Raw genomic sequence first — 21,465 nt, forward strand, 5'->3', positions numbered from 1 at the left:
TTACCTTTAATTTAGAGAAAAATATATATCTTATTATGTAATCTTGCTATCTAGTATAAATTATTTTTCTTCCTTAAGGATATGATTTCTTGCTCATTACATTCAGTTTAGTTCAATGTATACCATGGAAACAATGTAAAGACTGGCAAATTGCCTTCTGTGGTGGGTGGTGGGAGGGATGCAAGATTAGGGGAAAAATTGTAAACCTCAAAATAAACCAAATCTTTAAAAGGAAAAAAAAAAGTATCCTATGTGGCAGCAGTGGGTAGAGCACAGTTCTTGGAGTCAGGAGGACTTGAGTTGAAATCGGATCTCAGACACTTAATAATTGCCTTGCTGTGTGACCTTGGATAAGTCACTCTTAATTCATTACCTTAAATAAATAAAATTTAAAAAAAATAAATTGATTCTTTTTGACTACTTGAAGTATTTTTCTTTACTTGAGAATGCTGGAATTTTGCTATGATAATCCTTGGATTTTTATTCGGGTATCTCTTTCTGGAGGTGTTCTTTTTATTCTATCAAGAACTATTTTGTTTTTTTTTAGATCTAGTATATTAAAACAATTTTTCATGATGATTACTCTGAAAGATATTTTCCAGTTTTTTTATCTTGATTTTCTTGTCAACCAAGAATTCATCATTTTTCTCAATCTATTTTGCAGGTCTTTTGTTTTCCTAAAAGGTACTTTATATTTTCTCCAAATTTTTCAGCCTTTTGATTTTGGTTGAAGGAATCTTGGTGTCCATTTGTCCATTTCTAATTTTTACGATTTTATTTTATTCCATTAGCTTTTGTTCCAGTTGCTTAATTTTTCTTTTAAATGTGTTGCATTTCTTTACAAGTTGGTTGATTTTATTTTTTTGATGAACTTATTTCTTTTTTTTCCAGTTTGTCATTTTTACTTTTAAATGATATGATTTCTTCAGTTTTTCAAAATTCTTTTTCATGGTTCTTATTTCTGTTTTCTACTTTTCTTTTTCTCTTCTTTGTTTTTTAAACTCTTTTTTGAGCTCTTTCATGAGATTTTTGAATTTGAATCTGATTCATAAATTCATTTAAGACTTACCATATAGGCCATTTGACACTGCTTTCTACTTCCAAGATGACATTTTTATCATCTCTATCTGAATAGTAGCTTTCTATGCTTAGCACTCCTTTTGTTTTATTGCTTATTTTGATATTTGACCTCTGCCCCTGGGATATAGGGAGAATAGCCTGAGTTCTTTGTGCTGGGTCTGGGTTCTGGTCACTGGGTTATTGCTTGCCAATGTATTGCCTATGTAGCCTAGCTGTTGGCTAAGCAGAGCTTTTTCCTCCTCTTTTATGTCTAGGTTTTTTCTATGCAGTGATTTGTTCCTATACAGTCATATATGTTACTGCAGGGTTCCTGGGACTCAATCTTTGTTTGGAGTTGGGATCTTCAGTACAGGCCACCTGTGTAACTACAGGGATCTAGGCTCCTTTCTGCTGAGACCTGGGTTGCTTTCTAGCTGCCAGAACCTGAATAAGCTGTGACTAGAAGCCTTTTGTTGACTTTCCAGCTTTTGTGCCTTGCCAAACTCTATTTTCCCCCCCCTTTACCCTGAAGAGACAGTACTTCACTGAAATTCCTCCATGATGTCTAAAGTTGAGAACTTATTTTGCTGTTTTTTTTTTATGAGATATGCAACTTTAATGTCTGTGTAAAGACTTAATTTAATGTTTTGGAGGAAAAGCTTCAGGACCATGCTAGTATCATGCCACCATCGTGGCACCGCCTTGGAAATAAAATTAATTTTATATTAAATTTATAAATATATTTTAAAAATATATTCAATCTATTTATTAAAATATATTTATTGTATTCTCTAAAACATGGTAAAAATAAAAATATGAGAAGTATTCATAAGATGAAGAGGTAATAAAGGTAGATATTCTCATTCAAGCAGAGTAACATTTAATGGTGCATTTCAATTTAGCAAAAATTTATTAGACACTATAGCCAATGAGCTATGCTAATTCTATACCAATGACCTTTCCTCATATCTGTTCCCCAAGTTTTCTTATCCTTATTTAGATTGTATTCTACTGAACCAAATGAAGCATATAAATAGAGTAAAATTGAGTAAGGGACAAGCACCTAAATTTTAGATTGGAAGGTTCAGAGAGGATTTCACTGAAGAGGTAGCATCTAAGTTAGACCATCATCTATTTGTTTATTTTTTTGTTCATACATTTCATTCATTCATTCATCCATCTATCTATACATTCATTCATTCATTCATTTATTCATTTATTTGTTGCACTTAATAGCATTTTTTCCAATTTCATGTAAAAATAATTTTAACATTGATTTTTGTAAGATTTTGAGTTTCAAATGTTTCTCCCTTTCTGTCTTCCTTCCACCATCCCTAAACTGCAAGCAATCTTCTATATTATACATGTACAATCCTGTTAAACGCATTTCTTCATTAGTCAAGTTGTCAAAGAAGAATCATAACAAAATGGAAATGCTCTGAAAAAAAAACACAAAATAATGAAAATAATATACTGTAGTCAGACTCCATAATTCTTTATGGATAACATTTTCTATAACGAGTCATATGGAATTGCTTTGAATAATTTTATTGCTGAGAAGTTAAGTCTATCAAATTGATCATACAATATTTCTCTTAGAAAAGTACAATGTTCTTCTAGTTCACTCAGCATCCATTCATGTAAATCGCTCTCTATATTTTTTTGTTCTGAGGTTCACCAAATCTTTATTAGAAAATAATAGTATTCTCTTACATACATATGTACAACTTATTTGTCTATTCTCCACAATTTATGAACATTCCCACAATTTCCAATTATTTGCCATCAAAACAATACTTACTATAAATATTTTTGTTCATTTGGGTCCTTTCTCCTTTTTTTATTCTTACTTTGGGATACAGACTTAGTAGTGGTATATTTAGTTTAAAAGATTTGCCCAATTATATAACCGTTGCTCCTAATTGCCCTTTCTGAATGGATGGATCACAACTCCACCAACATTACATTATTGTTCCAACTTTTTCACACTAAGATGATTCTATAATAAATATTCAATGAACAATTTGTTCTGCCAAATTGCTTCTATGGCAACAATATGCTGCTGATACTCAAACCAAGAAAAGTCAAAACAGACAATGAATAGACCAATTTTCTTAATGAATACAGATTCAAACATATTCAAAAATTAATTTTAAATCAAATATTAGCAGAGTTATTACAGAAATTTATCATTAGAATAATGTACAACAATCAAGTCATATTTATACCAGGAATACAACTTTGGTTAAGTATTAGGAAAACTATCAGCATAATTGACCATATCAGTAACAAATCCAACATATACCAATGATTATTTCAATAGATGCTGAAAAAGGTTTTTAACAAAATACACACTCACTCCATTAAGAAAAGAGAGCATAAGAATAAATGGTGTTCCTTAAAACAATAGGGAGTATCTATCTAAAACCATCCACAGGCATTATATGTAATGGGAATAAATAATAAGCATTCGCAACAGGATCAGCAGTAAAACAAAAATGCCTGTTATCATGACTATCATTTAATATTGTATTTGAAATGCTAACTTCACCAATTAGAGAAAAAAATAAATTGAAAGGATTAGAATAGATAATAGGCAGATGATGTGATGTTATAGAAAACTCTAGGAAGAAACTGCTTGAAACAATTAGCTACTTTAGCAGGGATGTAGATATAAAAATAAACTCACATAAATCATCAGCATTTCAGTTTATTACACTCAAGACACAGCAGCAAAAGATAGAAAGAGAAATTCCATTGAAAGTTTGCAAGCCAGTATGCCAAGGAAAACGCAGAAACTATATCAAACAACTATAAAACACTTTTCACTCAAAAGCAGATCTAGATAACTGGGCAAATGTCAATAGTTCTTAGATAAACAGAACTGATATAATAAAAATGGTAATTCTACCTAAATTAAATTAAATATTCAGTATCATACTAATAAATCTTCCAAAAATTTTTTTTGAGCGAGGAAAAATAGTAACTAGATTCTCATGAAGGAACAAAAGATCATGAATATCAAGGGAAATAACAAAATATGCAAATAAAGGTAGCCTAGTCATATCAGATCTAAAATTATATTATAAAGCATTGTTCATCAAAACTGTTGATACTGGCTAAGAAATAGAGTGATGGCTCAATTGAACAAATTAAGAATAAAAGAAACAGTAATAAATGACAATAGTAGTCTGCTATTTGATTAACCCAAAGCTTCCAGATTCCTGAATAAGAACTAACTCTTCAATAAAAAAAAAATGATGCAGGGCAGAGCCAAGCTGCTGACAGGAGAAGAGTCTCTAATAGGCTCTCTCTCTCTCTCTCTCTCTCTCTCTCTCTCTCTCTCTCTCTCTCTCTCATATTTCAAAACTCATAAAATAATGACTCTAAATTTTGGAGAGACAGAACCCACAGAGGGATCTAGTGAGGCAGTTAACCAGCCCAAGATAACCTGGGAAATAGTAGAAAGGCTCGGCTCCACGGGGTTAGATGGGTGGCCCACCAGAGTGAAGGAACTTCAGCCTTCCTGTGGCAGCCCCAAGGTGCCTGGGAGCCATGGCTCACAGCAGTAGGCACAGTTTCCTGACCTAGACCCTGGGGAGCACTGAGCACAACTTGGGAGATTAGCTGGGGAGGCTTCTGCCAGAGTGAGGACGTGAAGCCCAGCCCTCAGGGCACTCAGCAAACAGAATGGCTGTGGCAGCCCAGATCCAGGAACTGGAAGCAGGCAGAGCCGATAAGCAGGGGTGCCCAGGCAACTGAGCCTTGAGTGCTCAGCCTAGGTAGGGGAGTGGAGAGAGACTTCCTAGATCTGTCCTCTATACCTGGAACAGGACTATGGGGCTCTGAACACATTCAGATCCTGATCACAGTCTAGGCCCCCCATAGCACAGCAGGACCCCCCTACCTCAGCTTTGTGGCAGAGAGGTACGCTTGTGGTCGTTCACAGACCAGGAGGGAAGATAGAGCTTCACACACTGAGAACCTTATTGGGGGATGTGTCCCAATAATGCTCAAAAGCTCAGCAAACACCCCAAAACCAGGCACAGGCTGGGAAAATGAGTAAATAGAGAATAAAGAGGAACACCATTGAGAAATACATTGTCTATGATCCTAAGAAGGATCAAGATACTCAATCTGATGATGAGGAAGTACAAGCTGCTACATCAAAAAGACTGCAAGAAAAATGGAAATTGGGTTCAGGCTATGACAGAGCTCAAAAAAACGATTTTGAAAATCAAGTAAGGGAGACAAAAGAAAAATTGGGAAATGAAATGAGAGAGATGCAGGAAAAACATGAAAAAGAAGTCATCAGTTTAGTCAAGGAGATCCAAAAAAATGCTGAAGAAAATAACATGTAAAAAATATACCAGCATAGGTCAGATGGATAAAACAGTTCAAAAAATTATTGAGGAAAAGAATGCTTTAAAAATCAGAATTGTCCAGATGGAAAAAGAAATAAGAAAGCTCTCTGAGGAAAACAAATCCTACAGTTGTAGAATGGAACTGAGGGAAGCTGCTGACTTTACAAGAAATCAAGACACAATACTTCAAAACCAAAAGAATGAAAAATTAGTAGAAAATGTGAAACATGTCATTGAAAAAACAACTGATCTGGAAAACAGATTCAGGAAAGATAATTTCAAAATTATTGGTATATCTGAAAGTCATGATCAGGAAAGGAGCCTTGACTTCATTTTTTAAAGAAATCCTACAGGAGGGGCAGCTAGATGTCTAGGTGGATAGAGCACCGGCTCTGGAGTCAGGAGTACCTGAGTTCAAATCCGACCTCAGACATTTAATAATTACCTAGCTGTGTGGCCTTGGGCAAGCTACTTAACCCAACTTGCCTTACAAAAAAAGAAAGAAAGAAATCCTACAGGAAAATTGCCCAGATATCCTAGAAGCAGATGGCAAAATAGAAACTGATAGAATTCATCAATCTCCCCCAAAAAGAGATCCAAAAAAGCCCAACCCCCAGTAATATTATAGCCAAGTTCTAGAACTCCCAAGTCAAAGAGAAAATATTACAAGTAGCCAGAAAGACACAATTCAAATATCGTGGAGCTGCAGTCAGGATCACACAGGACTTAGCAGCAAATACCTTAAAGGCTTTTAGGTTTTGGGATATACTATTCTGGAAGGCAAAAAAGCTCAAAATGCAACCAAGAATCAACTACCCAGCAAAACTGAATGTCTTCTTCTAGGGAAAAAGATGGACTTTCAACGAAACAGGGGAATTTCAAATGTTCCTGTTAAAATGTCCAGAGCTGAACAGAAAGTTTGATATTTAAATATAGGACTCAGGTGAAGTATAGAGAATGGAGGAGAAGCGTAAAATATGAAGGACTTAATGATGATGAACTACATGTATTCCTGCATAGAAAAATGATACTGATAATACTCATATGGAACTCCTCATTTAATAGAGCTGGTAGAAGGAACTTTTATAGATGAAGCACAGGAGAGAGCTGAATTTGAAGATATAATATATTGTAAAAATGGAGTCAATAGCTAAAAGGGAATTGTAATGGGAGTAAGAGAAAGGAGAGGTCGAATAGGCTAAGGCAGTTCATATAATAAGAATTTTGTATTAGAATAAGCTATCGCAATGATATGGAAGGAGGGAAGGCAAAGGGGAATGAGGGAACCTTGGCTCTCATTGGAGGTGACTCGGAGAGAAAGCAGCATATTTACTCAATGGGGTATATACATCTAGAGTAAGGAAGAGAGAAGGGGAGAGTGGGAAGAATGAGCATGTGAGTGATGAAGGAAAAGGTGGACCGTGGGGGAGAGTGGTCAGATATAACACATTTTCTTTTTTACTTCTTCCAATGGCCCGGGATTGAATGGCTTATCTTGGACCACAGGGCCTGGTGGTTGCTGGGACTTAGGGGTGGTATGGGAACTTGGGGTCTCTTGCCCCCAGGGCTGGTGATCAGTCTGCTGTGCCACTCAGCTACCCTATAGCATATTTAAGAAGAGGGACAGAGTGAATGGAGAGAGAAAATATAGTATATGGTAGTGAGGAAGTACAAATGAAAGGAGTTGCAATCAGCAATGGCAACAGTGGAAAAATATGGAAGAAGCTTTTGTGATGGACTTATCCTAAAGAATATGATCCACCCATGGCAGAGCTGGTGGTGTTAGAACACAGACTGAAGCAAATTTTTTATTATTATTGTTTTCAGGGGGTGTTTGCAGGGCAAATGGGATTGGGTGGCTTGCCCAGGGCAGCACAACAGGGTGATTGTTTGGTGTCTGAGGTTGGATTTGAAAGCAGGTGCTCCTGACTCCAGGGCTGGTGCTCTGTCCACTGCACCACCTAGCCACCCCTATTATTATTATTTTATTTTATTTTGTTTGGTTTTTGCAGGACAATGGGGTTGGGTTAGCTTGCCCAGGGCAACACATTTGGGTGATTGTTGGGTGTCTGGGGCTGGATTTGGACTCGGGTGCTCCTGGATCCAGGACCAGTACTCCTTCCTGTGTGCCAACTAGCCGCTCCTATTATTTTTTTAATTTTAATTTTAATTTTTTCTCTTTCCTTTATTGCTCATGAGGGTCTATATTTTTGGGGGGGTTATTATGTTTACTCTTAAATAGAATAATTTAGTAATGTATAAAAATATGATTTGTACAAAAATAAAAATATAAATATAAAAAAAATTTTTAAATGATGGAAAAACTAGAAGATAGTGTAAGTGAAACTAGGCATTGACTAACATCTCACACCAAATGCCAAGAAGGTGTTATAATAAGCCAATTAGGAGAACAAGGAATAGGTTACCTGTCAGATCTAAGGAAAGGGGAACAATTTATGACTAAAGAGAAGAAAGCACAATATAAAGTCCAAAATATCGATATCTTTGATTACATTAAATTGAAAACTTTTTGCAATGAAACCAAGATTAAGAAGATGGCAGCAAGATTTGAAACTTTTTACATCTTGTGTTTCTGACAAAGGACTCATTTCTAAAATACATAAAACTTGAGACAAATTTATAAAAATACAAATCGTTCCCAATTGACAAATGATTGAAGATATGAAAAGGCAATTTTCAGATGAAGAAATTAAAATTATCTATGGTCATATGAAGACATGTTCTAAATCATTATTGATTAGAGAAATGCTAATTAAGAGCTCTCTGAGGTATCACCTCACACCTATCAGATGGACCAATAGAAGTAAAAAGGCAAATAATCAATGCAGGAGGGGATGTGGGAAAACTTGCACACTGAGTCATTGTTAGTGAATTGATCCTAACTTTCTGGAGAACAGTTTGAAATTATGCTCAAAGGACAATAGAACTGTGTATTCTTTGTTACAGCAATACCACTACTAGGTCTGTATCTAAAATACATCACAAAAAGGATAAATTCTTCATATTTACAAATATCTTTATAGCAGCTTTTTTCACAGTGACAAAAAATTGGAAATTGTGAGAAAGCCCATTAGTTGGGGAATGTATGAACAAATTGTGGTATATGAATATGATGGAACACTATTTATATAAGAAATAATGAGGAATGCCACTTCAGAAAAACCTGGAACATACTGATTCTGGGTGAAGTGAGCAGAACCAAGAGAACATTTTATACACTAATAGTAACATTGGGTATGATCAACTATGACGGACTTATTCATTTCAACAATACAATAATCAAAGACAATTCTAAAAGACCTGTGAGGGAAAAATACCATCCATATCCAGAGAAGGAATTGTGGAGTTTAAATGCAGATTAAAACTTACTATCTCCAATTTTTAAAACTTGTCTTAAGTATTATTTTTTCTCTCTATTGTTTTTCTCCATTTTGATTTGATTCTTCTCTCAAATCATAATGAGCATGGATCTATGTCTAACATGACTGAACAAACATGATCTATGTTGGTTTGTTTTCTCTCAGGGGAAAGGGGGAGAGAAGGGAGAGAGGGAGAAAAATAGAAAGTTCAAAACCTTTCCAAAAAATGATTGCTGAAATAATGAGGGGCATGAAGGGGGAGAGCATTTCTAGAACTCATTTTATACTATAGAACTGTATTTATTAAAAAAACAAATTTTACTGGCTAAAAATTTAATAAAATGTAGTTTAATGGAATAGATTAGGTAAAGATGTATCAGAAATAATGACTGATAATAAATTAAAAAGAAATTAAAAAGATACAATACAATGAACCTTTAAAGAAAGACAAGGCTTATGAATAGGCGAAATACAGTTAGTGCATTTCAATTATGGAGGTTTATGAGAATATAAATTAGGTGCTGATTTCTGGGAAAAAACTAGTAATGCTGTTCAAAGACAATATAGAATTTTAGAAGCAATTAGAATAAAACATGATTGAAGGTTTAGGTAGAACAATTGTCTAATCCAAAAATGCTAATCTAAGAGATTACTTTTATGCCGCTTGGTATTAAAAGGATAAATGTTGTAGGTTTTGGATTCTGAAAAATTCAAATTAATGTGACCCTGGTCAAATCACTTAATCTCTTTCTCTCTTAGTTTCTTCATCTATAAAATGTATATGATAAACATCTCTCTGACAAAGCTATTGTGAGTATCATGTAAGATAAGATATGTCAAACACTATGAAAACCTTAAAGCATTAAATAAATGCTAGCTTATTTGACATGTTATGATAAGTATTATTGTAAGTAAGTTAATATTATATGACCTGGAGAACAAGCAATTTTTAATAAGAAAATTAAATGGTCAGTTATATTCTATTTTTTAGAACCGAAAATATCAGATTTGTTAATAGGGAATATACTTCCTTTTCTTTTTATTATGTAAATATTTAATTTATTATTCCTGCTACATATAATGGTAGATTTTACCAGTCATTTTTTTGCAAGGTTTTGAGTTTTACAATTTTTCTCCTTCCCTCCTTTATTGTTAGAGAGAATAATCTAATCCAAAAGGAGGAAGGAAAACATTAGAGATAACAAAATTACTTATTACATAAGACAACTCTTACCAATTGAAGATAATAAACTTTGGTCTTCATTTAAACACCAAGTTTCTTTTCTGGATGTTTTTTTCCCCATCCCAAGTCCCCTAAAATTGTCTTTGATTATTGTACTGCTTCAATGAACATGTCCATCATGGTTGATCATCACCCATATTATCAGTTGGTTCTGCTCATTTCATACAGCATCAATTCATGCAAGTATTTCTAGGCTTTCCTGAAATCCAATCCCCCATGATATCTTTTGTTTTTTTAGTTTTTAGGGTTTTTTTGTTTGTTTTTTTTTATTTACAAGGCAATGGGGTTAAATGGCTTGCCCAAGGCCACACAGCTAGGTAATTATTATGTGTCTGAGGTCGGATTTGAACTCAGGTTCTGCTGACTCCAGGGCCGGAGCTCTATCCACTGTGCCACCTAACTTCCCCAGTACCACCTAGCCCCACCCGCATGATTTCTTATAGAAAAATAATGTTCCATCACATTCATATATCACAATGCTTTTAGTTTTTCCCAATTTTTTTTTTTTTTTGGTTTTTGCAATGCAATGGGGTTAAATGACTTGCCCAAGGTAACTGGTAATTATTAAGTGTCTGAGACCAGATTTGAACTCAGGTTCTCCTGACTCAGAGTCAGGCTCTATCCACTGTGCCACCTAGCTGCACCTCAGTCATTCCCAATTGATGGATATTCCCTCAATTCTGGTCAGTGTATTATTTAGGAAGATTAGTGAGATGTTATTTTGGAGGATACTGGATAAAGAAAGAACTGAAAGAAGGGAGGCTAATAATCAGATTATGAAACAGTATCCTTTATCATTTTTTATTTTTCTTTAATTCATTTACACATTACTAAAATATTCTTATTTAAGAGTAAACATAATACCCCCCCCACAAAATATAAAATCCTCAAGAGAAATAAAGTAAAAGAAAGAGAAAAAAAACGTGTTTCACTCTGTGTTCTGATACCATTGGGTTTGTCTTGAATGGATCACTTTCTTTAACATAAGTCCATCATAGAAGTTACTTTTATATTTTTCCACAGTTGTTGCTGCTGATTGTAATTCCCTCCATCCATTCCTCTGTACTGCCATCTATTATATTTTCTCTCTCTTTTCACTCTGTCGCTCTTCAAAAATGTGCTGTGGGGCAGCTGAGTGTCACAGTGGACAGAGCACTGACCCTGGGTCCAACAGACCCCGAGCCCACATCTCAGCCCACACATTCAGCAACCTCCAGGCCCTGTAGTCCCGGAAAAGCCACCCAATCCCACACCTTGCAAAAAATAAAATAAAATGTATTATATCTGACTATCCTCCCCTATGATCTACCCTCTCCTCTATCACCCACATTCCCCTTCTCTCCTTTTTCGTCTAGATGTCTATACCCTATTGAGTGTGTATGTTGTTTACTCTCTGAGTCATTTCTGATGAGAATGAAGGCTCCCTCATTCCCCCTCACCTTCCCCCTTTCCATACCATTGCAAAAACTACATAAAATATCTTTTATATGAATGTCTTAGTCTATACTACTTCTAATTTCTCTTACTCCCAGTACACTTCCCTTTCACCTATTGACTCCATTTTTACAATATATTATATCTTCAAATTTAATTCTCTCCTGTGTCTTGTCTATAAAGGCTCCTTCTACCTGTTCTATTAAATCAGAAGGTTCACATGAGTATTATCAGTATCATCTTTCCATTCAGGAATACAAGCAGTTCATCATCATTAAGTCCCTCATAATGTACCCTTGTCATCCACACTCTCTATCCTTCACCTGAGTCCTGTACTTCAAGATCAAACTTTCTGTTCACCTCTGGTCATTTCAACAGGAACATTTGAAATTCCTCTGGTTCATTGAAAGTCAATCTTTTCACCTGGAAGAGGATGTCTTGTTTGCATTACAAGCTCTTTTGCCTTCTGTAATATTATATTCCAAGCCCTATAACCCCTTAATGTAGTTGCTGCTAAGTCCTGTGTGATCCTGACTGCAGCTCCATGATATTTGAATTGTGTACTTCTGGCTTCTTTTAATATTTTCTTTTTGTCTTAGGAGTTCTGGAACTCAGCTATAATGTTCCTTGGCTAGAATATGTTTTTATGGATCTCTTTCCAGGGGAGATCAGTGAATTTTCTCAATTTCTATTTGCCCCCTGCTTCTAGGTTATCGGGGCAATTCTCCTGTAGGATTTCTTTAAAAATGAGCTTAAGGCTCTTTTCCTGATCATGACTTTCAGATATTCCAATAATTTTTAAATTATCTTTCCTGAATCTGCTTTCTAGATCATTTGTTTTTTTTTCAGTTGTTTTTTTCAATAAGATGTTTTACATTTTCTTCTAGTTTTTCATTTTTTAATTTATTTTTTATTTTCATTTTGTACAAATTTTTTTACATTAATAAAATATTCTTGTTTACAAGTAAACAAAATAACACCCCCCCCCTTGAATATAGATAGACTTTCTTGGGCGAAAAAAGTAAAGGGGAGAGAAAAAAAATTAAAATTAAAAAAATAGTAATAATTGTAGGTATGGCCAGGTGGTACAATGGACGAAGCACCGGCCCTGGAGCCACGAGCACCCGAGCCCACATCCAGCCCCATAGACCCAACAATCACCCAGCCATGTGACATGCAAGTCACTCGATCCCCACTGCCCTGCAAAAACCAAAAAGAAGGGGGGTAAAAAGACCCAAAATAAAATAAAATAGTAATAATAGTAGGGGTGGCTAGGTGGCAGACAGAGCATTGGCCCTTGAGCCAGGAGCACTTGGGTCCAAATCTGGCCCCAGACACCCAAAGATCATGCTACTATGTGACCCTAGGCAGGCCACCCAGCCCCCCTTGCCCTGCACCCTCTCCTAAATAATAATAACAAAAAATGTGCTTCAGTCTTTGTTTCAACACCAACAACTCTGTCATGGGTAGATCACATTCGTTATGATAAGTCCATCACAAAGTTTACTTCCATATTTTTCCAATGTTGCCATTGCTGATCGCAACTCCCTCCTTTATTATTTCTCCACAACAATGTACTATATTTTCTCTTCTCCTTTCACTCTGACTCTGCTGTAGGGTCACTGAGTAGCACAGAAGAAGCCCAGAGCCCCCATACCACCCCTTAGGCCCAGAATCCACTTGGCCCTATGGTCCTGGGCAGGCCTTGCAATCCTAGCCCCTTGCAAGAAGTAAAAAAGAAAATGTGTTATATCTGACCACTCTTCCCCCATGGTCCATCCTCTCCTCCTTTATTCACATCCCCCCTTCCCCCTGTCCCTCCCATCTTACTCCAGATGCCTATACCCCATTGAGTATATTTGCTGTTTCCTCTCCTAGCCATCTCTGATGAGAGCAAAGTTTCCCTCATTCCCCCTTGCCTCCCCTTTCCATATCATTGCAATAGCTCATTGTAATAAAAAAATCTTATTATGTGAAATATCTTGGACTATTCCCCCTCTCCTTTTTTCTTTCTCCCATTCCATTTCCCTTTTTTTGTTGACTCCAATTTTACATATTTTATCTTCAAATTCAGCTTTCTCCTGTGCTTCAACTATAAAAGGTCCCTCTACATGCTCTATTAACTGAGAAGGTTCATATGAATATTATCGGTATGATTTTTCTATACATGCAGTTCATCCTCATTAAGTCCCTCATATTTCCCCCCTCTCCTCCAATCTCCATGCTTCACCTGAGTCCTGTATCTGAAGATCAAACCTTCTGTTCAGCTCTGGCCATTCCAAAAGGAACCTTTGAAATTCCCCTGGTTCATTGAAAGTCCATCTTTTTCCCTGGAAGAGGACATTCAGCCTTGCTGGGTAGTTCATTCTTGGCTGCATTCTAAGCTCTTTTGCCTTCCGGTATATTGTATTCCAAGCCCTACAAGCTTCCAATGTAGTTGTTGCTAAGTCCTGTGTGATCCTGACTGCAGCTCCACGATATTTGAACTGTGTCCTTCTGGCTGCTTGTAATATTTTCTCTTTGACTTGGGAGTTCTGGAACTTGGCTATAATATTCCTAGGTGTTGTTTTTTTGGGATCTCTTTCTCTGGGGGATCAGTGGATTCTCTCCATTTCTATTTTGCCCTCTGCTTCTAGAATATCAGGGCAATTTTCCTGTAGTAATTCTTTGAAAATGATGTCAAAGCTCTTTTCCTGATCATGACTTTCAGGTATTCCAATAATTTTTAAATTATCTTTCCTAAGTCTGTTTTCCATATAAGTTTTTTTTAATGAGATATTTCACATTTTCTTCTAATTTTTCATTCTTTTCGTTTTGAAGTATTGATTCCTGATTTCTGGTAAATTCATCAATCTCCCTGAATTCTATTCTTTGTCTGAAGTATTTGTTCTCCTCAGAGAGTTTTCTTATCTCTTTTTCCATCTGGCCAATTTTGCTTTTTAAAGCATTCTTCTCCTCAATATCTTTTTGAACTGTTTTATCCATTTGACCTAAGCTGGTTTTTAGCATGCTATTTTCTTTGGCATTTTTTTTGGATTTCTTTGACTAAGCTGTTGACTTCATTTTCATGTTTTTCCTGCATCTCTTTCCTTTCTTTTCCTAGTTTTTCTTCCAACACCCTCATTTGATTTTCAAAGTCTTTTTTGAGCTCTGTCATAGCCTGAGCCCAATTTCTGTTTTTCTTGGAGTCTTTAGATGCAGGAGCTTGTGCTTCCTCATCTTCAGACTGAGTATTTTGATCCTTCTTGGGCTCATTTGCAAAATATTTCTCAATAGTCTTCCTTTTGTTTCTCTGCTTGCTCATTTTCCCAGCCTAGGCCTGGTTTTGGGTGCTTCCTGAGCTTTTGGGGCACTCCCACAAGGGTCTCAGTGCGTGAGGCTCTGTCCTCCCTCCTGGTCTGTGAATGACCATAAGTGCCCCCCTCTGCCATGGGGCTGTTGTTCTATGGGGGGGGGGTCCTAGACTGGGATCAGGATCTGAATGTGGTCAGAGCCCCAGAGTCCTGTTCCAGGGGCAGAGGACAGAGCTCTGCTGTCTCTCTCTTCACTCCCCTCCCTCAGCTCAATGGGCTCATGCCCTGGAGGCTCCTGCTTACTGGCTCTGCCTGCTTCTGTTTTGGGTCTAGGCTGCTGAAAGACCATGCTGCTCCCTGCGTGCCCTGAGGGCTGAGCTCCCCGTGCTTTCTCTGGCAGAGGTCCCCCACTGTTACCCCACTTTGTGCCTAGTGCTCCCCAGGGTGCAGCTCAGGAGACTCCCCCGCTGCTGTGTGCCCTGGCTCCCAGCACCCTGTGGCTGCCTCTGGGAGGCTGAAGTTCTTTCACTCTGAGGGGCCACCCCTCTGGCTGGCCGCCCCTCCGACCCCGGGGAGCAGAGCCTTTCTTCTCTTTTCCAGGTTACCTTGATTAGGAGAACTGCCTCACTGGTTCCCTTTGTGGGTTCTGTCTCTTGAAAGTTTAGTTAGAGTCCTTAGGTTATGAGTTTTTATCAGAGAGCTCCTAAGACTCGATCCCTTCATGTCGCCATCTTGGCTCCGCCCCTAGTTTTTCATTCTTTAGGGGTTCAATTATTATGTCTTGACTTCTTGCAAAGTCATCGGCTTCCTTTAGCTCCATTCTACATCTGAACGTTTTCTTTTTTTGTCTGAGAGAGCTTTCTTATTTCCCTTTCCATCTGGCCAATTCTGCTTTTTAAAGCATTCTTTTCCACAATAACTTTTTGAACTGTTTTAGCCATTTGACCTAAGCTGGTTTTTAACATGTTATTTTCTTCAGCATTTTTTTTTTAATCTTCTTGACTAAGTTTCTGAATTTGTTTTCATGTTTTTCCTGCATCTCTCTCATTTCATTCTTCAATTTTTCTTCTATCTCTCTTGATTTTCAAAATAGTTGTTAAGCTCTGTCGTATCCTGAGTCCAACTTCTATATTTCTTGGAGTCTTTAGGTTTAGAAACTTAGATGTTCTCATATTCTGATTGTGTGGTTTGGTCTTCCATGAGACCACAGTAATTGTCTATGATCAGGTTTCTTTATTCTGCTTACTCCTTTCCCCAGCCTGTGCATGGTTTTGGGGTGCTTCCTGAGCTTCTGAGCATTATTGGAACATTCCCTTGCAAGGACTTTAGTGTGTGAGGCTCAGACTAATCTCCTTGTCTGTTATATGACCACAAGCATACCCCTCTGCCCCAGGGATTGTGAGGAGGGTCCTTGCTCTATGGGGGCCCAGATTTTGACCAGAGTCTGAATGTGGTCAAAGACCCAGAGTCCTGTTCCAGGGACAGAGGACAGACCTTGGCTGTCTTCGTCCACTCCCTTACCTTCCATGAACTGAGCACTCAGGGAACAGCTACCTGGAGGCTTCTGCTGGGCCTGCTTCTGTTTCCTGGGATCTGGACTGCACCAAGGGCCAGGACTGAGCTATGGCTGCACTGAGAGCCTGGGCTTCATGCTCACTCTGGCACAGGTCTCCCTGCTGATCTTCCAAGTTTTTCTTTGTGCTCCCTGGGATGCAGGCTAGGAAATTGCTTCTGTTGCTAAAAGCTGGTACTCCCAAGCACCCTGGGGCTATTCCCAGGAGTCTGAAGTTCCTTTGCTTTTGTGGGGTGCCACCCCTCCAAACCCATGGAACAGAGTCTTCCCCCTATTTTCCTGATTACCTTGGACTGGAGAATTGCCTCACTTGATCTTTCTGTGGGTTCTGTCTCTTGATATTTTAGTTAGAGTCATAATTTTAAGGTTTTTGAAATATTTTGAAGAGAGTACCTAAGAGAGGCTGTATTCCTGCTGCCATCTTGGCTCCACCCCATGAAACCATATTCCTAGAGATATTCATAAATCCTGACCAATAATAAGTGAATGATAATATATTTTTTAGTGAGTGTCTGTGGTAGTTAAAACAATAGCTTAGAAAAGTCTGAACTAGATGTCATATAATAATGGATTCAGAACTTCAATGTCCTTGAAAGTTATTTTTTTCCAAACACTTTATTTTACAGATGAATAGCATGCGCACACACACACACACACACACACACACACACAGACACACACACATACACACACACACACTCAAAAATTAATTGACAAAGGTAGAACCTGATCCCAGATTCTTTGACTCTCTATTAACAATTTTTTTTATTAATCCACACTGGTTATGATTTTAGATTTTAGCCCAAATTTATAGGTTATTTCTTCTTTCAATTTCAGCACTGGTTTTTTTAAGCATTGAAAAGCTAATTCAGTTTATATATATTATATAATGACATTGACTCATTACCTATAGTTCCCTTAAGTGTAATGTAGTTTCTCTATTTTTCTATTTTTATCATTTCTTTATTATTACTAGCTGATCCAAGATCATACTTACTCCATTATATTTTTGAGTATATTTTTGAAGCACAATAGATTTTGCTCTAGCTCTTTTTTCATCTGTCTTAATATATCAAATGTTTTTCAAGTAAACAGCTTATTGTTAGATTCTGTTTTTTTTTTTTTTAGTTTTTTGTGAGGCAAACAGGGTTAAGTGACTTGCCCAAGGCCACACAGCTAGGTAATTATTTAGTGTCTAAGACCAGATTTGGACCCAGCTACTCCTGACTCCCAGGTTGGTGCTTTATCCACTGTGCCACCTAGCTGCCCCCTAGATTCTGGTTTCTAAAACATCCTACTAGCCTCTTTCATCCTGTTATATTCTTTCATTATAGGAATGTTTATTTCATTTACCGTCATGATTATAATCTTTATATTTCCATCTCCACTATATTACTTAATGTTCTTAAAAAATACATAGCCCTCCTTTCTACATTGTACAAAAAGGTGGGGAGAGATAATTGCAATTTATCTGAAATGTTTAATCTCAATAATTGAAACAATCTGTTCCTGCTTTTCCTTTGATTTTCCCTTTCCTTCCTAATAAAGTGTTTTTTTCTTTATTTTTAATCCCACTATCCTTTTCCAATTTTCTTTTCCATTGAGATATATGTATGTTTTTGTGTTTGTGTTTTTGCTTCTTCCTTTACTAATTGTATGTTTCATCTTATATGTGGTATTTCATCTTCCTTTTGCTGCCTATTTTCCATTTAAATTTAATTTATTTCTACACCAAACTCCCTGTTTGAAATAGAGACAAAGAGACAGACAGAGAATCAGAGATGCAGAGAGAGAGGAGAGAGAGAGAGAGAGAGAGAGAGAGAGAGAGAGAAAGAGAGAGAATATGCTGAGATAGAGTGAACATAATCCATCCTTTTCTATGTAGTTCAGATGAAAGTGAGGTATATGTCATAACTGTTGCCACATTTCTTTCATATATGTATACTCTTTGGTTTTTTGTACTTTAACTATGTGAAACAGTAAGTTCTACTTTTTCCTCCCCTGTTTTCTTCCCCTCCCTTATCTTTTTTTCTCTTAATACAATCAAAATACAACCACCCCTAGACCCTCTATAATCTTATTTGATTATCTAGCCCTTGTTAGGGGTATAAATATTAGGGTTAAGGAGGGATATTTTTGTTTGCTTTTATATAATGATTTCATTTTCTTGTGACCTATTTAGAATATGAAATGTAGCCTTCTTTCCAGTTTTCCCTTGACTTCTATAGTTTCACTTTAAAGATATCAATAAATTTCACTTTTTAAAATAAGGAAATCTTGGTAGTTCTTGATTTATTGATGATTTTTTTATGTTTTCTGTTTCTGATTAGTCTTTGTTTTATGGAGTAAGTTATTCTGAGTTTCAAGTCTTTGTGTTTTGCCTTTTGAAAAGCATAATTGAAGATCTCCTTATATTCATTTTCATAACATATTTTTTATTTGGTTCTGACTCTGTTTCCTTGATAGTTGAAATGTTTCCCCATTGATTTGAACTACAATAATTACAATTTTTTTCTTGGAGGGGAATACTAAATTCTTTGGTTTTTATTTTTATTTTGGTTCTAATAGAAAAATACATGAGTCTTGGGATATATTATTTTTATTTTCTTGACAGTGTTTCTTATAATATTTTTCTTTATTTTGGAAGCACTTTTAAAATAAGAAGCATGATGCAAATATGATATTTTAAGTACTCTGATTTTGTTTTACTATTTCTTGATGGTGTTGATGATTATGTATTTTTGTATTTTTTTTTATTTCTGTGTATCAAGCAAGGGCTACCTTGATAATGTTCTATCTGAGCTCCAGTCTAGTTCTTTGTTTTCCTGTCATTCAGTCAGAAGCTGCCTGGGCACTAGTGCTGCTTTGTCTACATCTGTATTTATTTCATGTTCTGATTGCTTATCTACCTTGGGATTAGTTCTGTCCCTTGCTATGGATTTGCCACAGGTTTCAAGGATGCTGCAAAAGGCATGGTTAGTCTAGGTACTAATTTGGCCATGTATGTGTCTATGACTTAGGTTCAACTGCAAGGACAATGGGCTATTTGGCATTGATTTAGCCCCTTTCTAGTCTCCAGGCTATATGAAAGCTAGGCCTTTCATAAACTCTTATTTATCTCTAATTTCTAGCACTATTTTCATGTAGTCTTGGACTAAATGATGCATATTATGGAGAAAAGATTATTTGTCTTTGGTTTTCTTTACCATGACTCGTCCTCATACATTTTTAGTTCTCTTGCTTTAGTTGCTTAGGGAGAATTTGGAATCCTCTAACTTATGTCCACATTTCCACTCCAAGCAGAAGTCTCACCATTTTTTTCACTGTACATTTCTACCACATCATGAATTGAATTGAATTACTTTTGTTTTCAATTCCTTTTGCTTTTGATGAATTTAGAGGGAAGGTAAAACAATGTATAAAACTACAGACAACCTTCCCTTCACTGGTGAGTTAATTTCAACCTGCCTAGAACTGAATCATCACAGTTGAGTATAGTTTAAAACACACAAAAACTTTGAACCTGTCAAAATGAAAGACAATTTCATTAGTCCGTATGGTCTTGAGTATTTCATGTTCAGTGTGACAAAGGTAACAACAGAGAGATCTTTTATTAGTTATTATATTAATATATTTTAAATTAAATAAAATATTTAAGTTGCTTCATAAAATATACACACATACACAAATATTACTTACATATATGTTATAAATCTGCATGAGGGCCAATTTATGCACCATTATCTCAAACTTTTTAAAAGTTCTCTCTAAATGGTTCATTTGATAATAATAGGTCAGAACAGGACCTCAAGTCTTTTTTTCTGTTTGAGGAGAAGTTAATTCCAATAGAGAAGGATTGTCCTTGCTTACATTGAAAGGATCTTACCCTCTGGAAGCTAGGCAGGCTGCAAAATTGAAGTTGTCAGATACAATCAACCTGTGAAGACTTTCTACTCATTTCCCTGGGGCAACACTAGCATGCTGTCCCTTACAACACAAATCTTCATCTTAGAAAGTTTTAGCTGCTCACTCTCAACTTTTCAGTCCCAGACTTCAGTATTAAGGCTGCTGATTTGCAGGCAATGAGATATTTCTGGAAGTGCTAACAGAGCACTTTATCGCTTGACTTAATTTTATATCACTAGTTCTAACTGTTTAATGGATGTCTGATAACCTAAGCACAAGACACAAGGTCTACTTCCAGAATACTACTCTCAGGGACACTTGGACTATATTTTTTCTGAAATGTCAGGGAGTGCAGCCAAATTCCTAGGTAACTTGTGAACTTGTAGATTCATGTAATAACATCAGAGCTACAAAACTTTCCTATGTTCTGCTTATGTGTATAAATATAGACCTAAAATAAAATGACCAGACATCTGGAATTAGGGAGGACTATCAAATATTTACATTTCATACTCTGTTTTATAACTAATAATTCTCATTTGAACAGTCCTTTTAGGACTAGGTCTAGAAAAGGCTTTTAATAGATTAACTCATTTGATCCATCCAACAATGTTTTGCTTATAGGTATGACAAGTATCAGTACATTCATGTTGAAGATCAGAAACTGAAATATGAAGATGAGACTGAGTTAAATGAATTTTATTGGTTTGTATTAGAAATCATAAGGCCAGATTCAAATTCAAGTCTTTCTTGATTCAACAATCACCACAATAGTCAACAACAGCAGCAAAAATCATCACCACATGTCTAATGATCAAAACCATTAAGAACCTTTCAGCTTTTATTACATGGGAGAAAATCTGTTATACTTTGAGAATAAAAAGAAGCAAGAAGAAAAGAAGTGACTGCCTTAATGTAGCTTATATATTAATGAAGGAATGGCAACACTTACCAGGCAATTGGGAAGGGATGAAGGAGGTACCTTGATAAAAGCATGGTAGAAAAGACAGGAGAATACATTAGAGCTGGCTTTGACTCTTTCCTAAAAAATGGAGATTCTGAGAGGAACTAGCAAATAGGAGAAGACAGTCACATAATCAGAGGGGCATGTTATGTCACTGGATTATGCTGATGCTTTTTGCTGAAGTTTGATGAGGAAAAAGAAATCACAGAGCAGCTTCCTCAACAACTGAAAGAGATGACTGAAGGTAAC

Source organism: Macrotis lagotis, chromosome 1, assembly GCF_037893015.1.
Source record: "Macrotis lagotis isolate mMagLag1 chromosome 1, bilby.v1.9.chrom.fasta, whole genome shotgun sequence".
NCBI lineage: Eukaryota > Metazoa > Chordata > Mammalia > Peramelemorphia > Peramelidae > Macrotis > Macrotis lagotis.